A 5,835-nucleotide genomic window follows, 5' to 3' on the forward strand; every position below is an offset into this window, starting at 1 on the left:
TTAAGTGAATATTAGAGAAATCGTTGATAAGACTTTTCATGAATTTTCATGCATACAGAATGGGCCTACAGTAGAGATAAATCTGACGCACAATAAGATCAGCACATTTCAGGAGCATGAATAAATTCTACAATCTCACAATCGACCATCACGGGCTTTAAGCCCTTATGATCCTTAGCGCCTCAAATGGATTAGTGTACGATAAAATTCGTAACTTAATATACTATAACTCATCACAAACCCACAAAATAGGTTTACTGTCAGTATAATTATAATGTACACTGACGTCCGATCTAATTTTACTACACTATATGGTGAGTGGATTAAAGTATATGAGGAGTGTTCGATCGTCTAGCGGAATTTATGCGGAGCGAACGTAGTTGTGGCACCACCTGGCTGCAGTGACAAAAGCTTCTAATTGAGTAGCGAGGGCCAGCTGTGCACACCGTGAACCGTGCCTGTTCTTTATCAATTCCGTATGCATTTGGCATGTATGACAATTAGGCCACGCGAGTTACGCATGCGCTAAAGCTCCTTAAAATGTGCACAGCTTAAGGTATACTCGCAATCCTGATGCCAAGTTTCACAGAGTCTAGAGGAGTAGTAGCGCGGTAGGCTTAAGTGCCGTTTCTTTCAGATTTCAGAATCTATGTTACTTTTAACAGCATTCAAAGAAAAAATACCAGTAAATCCGTAGTGTGTCGAAAGTTGGAGTCTTTATGTGCTATAGTGCTTTCATACAGCAGCCGCCACGTGTTGTCCTCCCGAATGCAAGGCCCGAATGCTAACCCAAGCTACCAACTCGCTCTGTTTTTTTTTTTTTTTTTTTTTTTTATTCTACGTCCTATTCTTGTCACTAACTTTGATAGCAGGAGAGCTTCTGTAAAGTTTGGAAGGTAGGAGACGAGGTACCGGCTGAAGTAAAGCTGTGAGGACGGGGCGTGAGTCGTGCTTGGGTAGATCAGATGGTAGAGCACTTGCCCGCGAAAGGCAAAGGTCCCGAGTTCGAGTCTCGGTCGGGCACACAGTTTTAATCTGCCAGGAAGTTTCATATCAGCGCACACTCCGCTGCAGAGTGAAAATCTCATTCTGGAAACATCCCCCAGGCTGTGGCTAAGCCATGTCTCCGCAATATCCTTTCTTTCAGGAGTGCTAGTTCTGCAAGGTTCGCGGGAGAGCTTCTGTAAAGTTTGGAAGGTAGGAGACGAGGTACTGGCAGAAGTAAAGCTGTGAGTACCGGGTGTGAGTCTTGGTTCGGTAGCTCAGTTGGTAGAGCACTTGCCCGCGAAAGGCAAAGGTCCCGAGTTCGAGTCTCGGTCGGGCACACAGTTTTAATCTGCCAGGAAGTTTCATATCAGCGCACACTCCGCTGCAGAGTGAAAATCTCATTCTGGAAACATCCCGTAGGCGGTGGTTAAGCCATGTCCCCGCAATATCCTTTCTTTCAGGAGTGCTAGTTCTGCAAGGTTCGCAGGAGAGCTTCTGTAAGGTTTGGAAGGTAGGAGACGAGGTACTGGCAGAAGTAAAGCTGTGAGGACGGGGCGTGAGTCGTGCTTGGGTAGCTCAGTTGGTAGAGCACTTGCCCGCGAAAGGCAAAGGTCCCGAGTTCGAGTCTCGGTCCGGCACACAGTTTTAATCCGCCAGGAAGTTTCATATCAGCGCACACTCCGCTGCAGAGTGAAAATCTCATTCTGGAAACATCCCGTAGGCTGTGGCTAAGCCATGTCTCCTCAATATCCTTTCTTTCAGGAGTGCTAATTCTGCAAGGTTCGCAGGAGAGCTTCTGTAAAGTTTGGAAGGTAGGAGACGAGGTATTGGCAGAAGTAAAACTGTGAGGACGGGGCGTGAGTCGTGCTTGGGTAGCTCAGTTGGTAGAGCACTTGCCCGCGAAAGGCAAAGGTCCCGAGTTCGAGTCTCGGTCCGGCACACAGTTTTAATCCGCCAGGAAGTTTCATATCAGCGCACACTCCGCTGCAGAGTGAAAATCTCATTCTGGAAACATCCCCCAGGCTGTGGCTAAGCCATGTCTCCGCAATATCCTTTCTTTCAGGAGTGCTAGTTCTGCAAGGTTCGCGGGAGAGCTTCTGTAAAGTTTGGAAGGTAGGAGACGAGGTACTGCAGAAGTAAAGCTGTGAGGACGGGGCGTGAGTCGTGCTTGGGTAGCTCAGTTGGTAGAGCACTTGCCCGCGAAAGGCAAAGGTCCCGAGTTCGAGTCTCGGTCGGGCACACAGTTTTAATCTGCCAGGAAGTTTCATATCAGCGCACACTCTGCTGCAGAGTGAAAATCTCATTCTGGAAACATCCCGTAGGCTGTGGCTAAGCCATGTCTCCTCAATATCCTTTCTTTCAGGAGTGCTAATTCTGCAAGGTTCGCAGGAGAGCTTCTGTAAAGTTTGGAAGGTAGGAGACGAGGTATTGGCAGAAGTAAAACTGTGAGGACGGGGCGTGAGTCGTGCTTGGGTAGCTCAGTTGGTAGAGCACTTGCCCGCGAAAGGCAAAGGTCCCGAGTTCGAGTCTCGGTCCGGCACACAGTTTTAATCCGCCAGGAAGTTTCATATCAGCGCACACTCCGCTGCAGAGTGAAAATCTCATTCTGGAAACATCCCCCAGGCTGTGGCTAAGCCATGTCTCCGCAATATCCTTTCTTTCAGGAGTGCTAGTTCTGCAAGGTTCGCGGGAGAGCTTCTGTAAAGTTTGGAAGGTAGGAGACGAGGTACTGCAGAAGTAAAGCTGTGAGTACCGGGCGTGAGTCGTGCTTCGGTAGCTCAGTTGGTAGAGCACTTGCCCGCGAAAGGCAAAGGTCCCGAGTTCGAGTCTCGGTCGGGCACACAGTTTTAATCTGCCAGGAAGTTTCATATCAGCGCACACTCCGCTGCAGAGTGAAAATCTCATTCTGGAAACATCCCGTAGGCGGTGGTTAAGCCATGTCCCCGCAATATCCTTTCTTTCAGGAGTGTTAGTTCTGCAAGGTTCGCAGGAGAGCTTCTGTAAGGTTTGGAAGGTAGGAGACGAGGTACTGGCAGAAGTAAAGCTGTGAGGACGGGGCGTGAGTCGTGCTTGGGTAGCTCAGTTGGTAGAGCACTTGCCCGCGAAAGGCAAAGGTCCCGAGTTCGAGTCTCGGTCCGGCACACAGTTTTAATCCGCCAGTAAGTTTCATATCAGCGCACACTCTGCTGCAGAGTGAAAATCTCATTCTGGAAACATCCCGTAGGCTGTGGCTAAGCCATGTCTCCTCAATATCCTTTCTTTCAGGAGTGCTAATTCTGCAAGGTTCGCAGGAGAGCTTCTGTAAAGTTTGGAAGGTAGGAGACGAGGTATTGGCAGAAGTAAAACTGTGAGGACGGGGCGTGAGTCGTGCTTGGGTAGCTCAGTTGGTAGAGCACTTGCCCGCGAAAGGCAAAGGTCCCGAGTTCGAGTCTCGGTCCGGCACACAGTTTTAATCCGCCAGGAAGTTTCATATCAGCGCACACTCCGCTGCAGAGTGAAAATCTCATTCTGGAAACATCCCCCAGGCTGTGGCTAAGCCATGTCTCCGCAATATCCTTTCTTTCAGGAGTGCTAGTTCTGCAAGGTTCGCGGGAGAGCTTCTGTAAAGTTTGGAAGGTAGGAGACGAGGTACTGGCAGAAGTAAAGCTGTGAGGACGGGGCGTGAGTCGTGCTTGGGTAGTTCAGTTGGTAGAGCACTTGCCCGCGAAGGGCAAAGGTCCCGAGTTCGAGTCTCGGTCCGGCACACAGTTTTAATCTGCCAGGAAGTTTCATATCAGCACACACTCCGCTGCAGAGTGAAAATCTCATTCTGGAATTTTGATAGATGATCTGTTAAGCTGATTGTCCGATACTTTTTTCAATGATCCCCCTTCGCTATCTTCGGGATTGTGTCGATGTTATTTTTCCGAAAGTCTTCTACATCTACATCTACATTCTCCGCAAGACACTGTGTGGTGCGTAGTGGAGGGACCCTGTATTGCTACTAGTCATTTCATTTTCTGTTCCACTTAGACAGAGCGAGGCAAAAATACTGTCTACATGTCTCCGTACGAACCCTAATCTCTCTAATCTTATCTTCATTGTCGTTACGCTGAATGTACGTTGGCGGCAATAGAATCGCTCTGGAGCCAGGCTCAAATGCCGATTCTCTAAATTTTCTCAACAGTGCTCCTCGACAAGAATGTCACCTTCCCTCCAGTGATTCTCCTATTTGAGTCCGCGACGTACCTCCGAAATATTTACGAGTAGTTCGAACCTACAGATAACAAATCTGTCAGCCCGCCTCAGAATTGCTTCGATGTCTTCCTTTATACGACCTGGTGCGCATCCCAAACACTGTAACAATGCTCAACAATGGGTCTATTAGTGTCCTATATGCAGTCTCCTATGCACATGAGCCACACTTTCTTACATTATCCCCAAACCCATTCGCCTTCCCTGATACAGTCCTTGCATGCTCATTCCATTCCATATTCCTTTGCAACGTTAGAACTAGATACACTCCTGGAAATTGAAATAAGAACACCGTGAATTCATTGTCCCAGGAAGGGGAAACTTTATTGACACATTCCTGGGGTCAGATACATCACATGATCACACTGACAGAACCACAGGCACATAGATACAGGCAATAGAGCATGCACAATGTCGGCACTAGTACAGTGTATATCCACCTTTCGCAGCAATGCAGGCTGCTATTCTCCCATGGAGACGATCGTAGAGATGCTGGATGTAGTCCTGTGGAACGGCTTGCCATACCATTTCCACCTGGCGCCTCAGTTGGACCAGCGTTCGTGCTGGACGTGCAGACCGCGTGAGACGACGCTTCATCCAGTCCCAAACATGCTCAATGGGGGACAGATGCGGAGATCTTGCTGGCCAGGGTAGTTGACTTACACCTTCTAGAGCACGTTGGGTGGCACGGGATACATGCGGACGTGCATTGTCCTGTTGGAACAGCAAGTTCCCTTGCCGGTCTAGGAATGGTAGAACGATGGGTTCGATGACGGTTTGGATGTACCATGCACTATTCAGTGTCCCCTCGACGATCACCAGTGGTGTACGGCCAGTGTAGGAGATCGCTCCCCACACCATGATGCCGGGTGTTGGCCCTGTGTGCCTCGGTCGTATGCAGTCCTGATTGTGGCGCTCACCTGCACGGCGCCAAACACGCATACGACCATCATTGGCACCAAGGCAGAAACGACTCTCATCGCTGAAGACGACACGTCTCCATTCGTCCCTCCATTCACGCCTGTCGCGACACCACTGGAGGCCGGCTGCACGATGTTGGGGCGTGAGCGGAAGACGGCCTAACGGTGTGCGGGACCGTAGCCCAGCTTCATGGAGACGGTTGCGAATGGTCCTCGCCGATACCCCAGGAGCAACAGTGTCCCTAATTTGCTGGGAAGTGGCGGTGCGGTCCCCTACGGCACTGCGTAGGATCCTACGGTCTTGGCGTGCATCCGTGCGTCGCTGCGGTCCGGTCCCAGGTCGACGGGCACGTGCACCTTCCGCCGACCACTGGCGACAACATCGATGTACTGTGGAGACCTCACGCCACACGTGTTGAGCAATTCGGCGGTACGTCCACCCGGCCTCCCGCATGCCCACTATACGCCCTCGCTCAAAGTCCGTCAACTGCACATACGGTTCACGTCCACGCTGTCGCGGCATGCTACCAGTGTTAAAGACTGCGATGGAGCTCCGTATGCCACGGCAAACTGGCTGACACTGACGGCGGCGGTGCACAAATGCTGCGCAGCTAGCGCCATTCGACGGCCAACACCGCGGTTCCTGGTGTGTCCACTGTGCCGTGCGTGTGATCATTGCTTGTACAGCCCTCTC

The 5,835-nt window shown here is 50.5% G+C and overlaps 1 non-coding gene across 1 annotated transcript; it reads left to right on the forward strand.

Moving 5' to 3' along the window:
- Positions 1-1,251: 1,251 nt before the first annotated feature.
- On the forward strand, positions 1,252-1,326 carry Trnas-cga (transfer RNA serine (anticodon CGA)). The gene has a single exon. It is a non-coding gene; the product is annotated as a tRNA-Ser (tRNA).
- Positions 1,327-5,835: the final 4,509 nt, after the last annotated feature.

This window comes from Schistocerca cancellata, chromosome 5 (genome assembly GCF_023864275.1).
Source record: "Schistocerca cancellata isolate TAMUIC-IGC-003103 chromosome 5, iqSchCanc2.1, whole genome shotgun sequence".
In the NCBI taxonomy this organism is placed as follows: domain Eukaryota; kingdom Metazoa; phylum Arthropoda; class Insecta; order Orthoptera; family Acrididae; genus Schistocerca; species Schistocerca cancellata.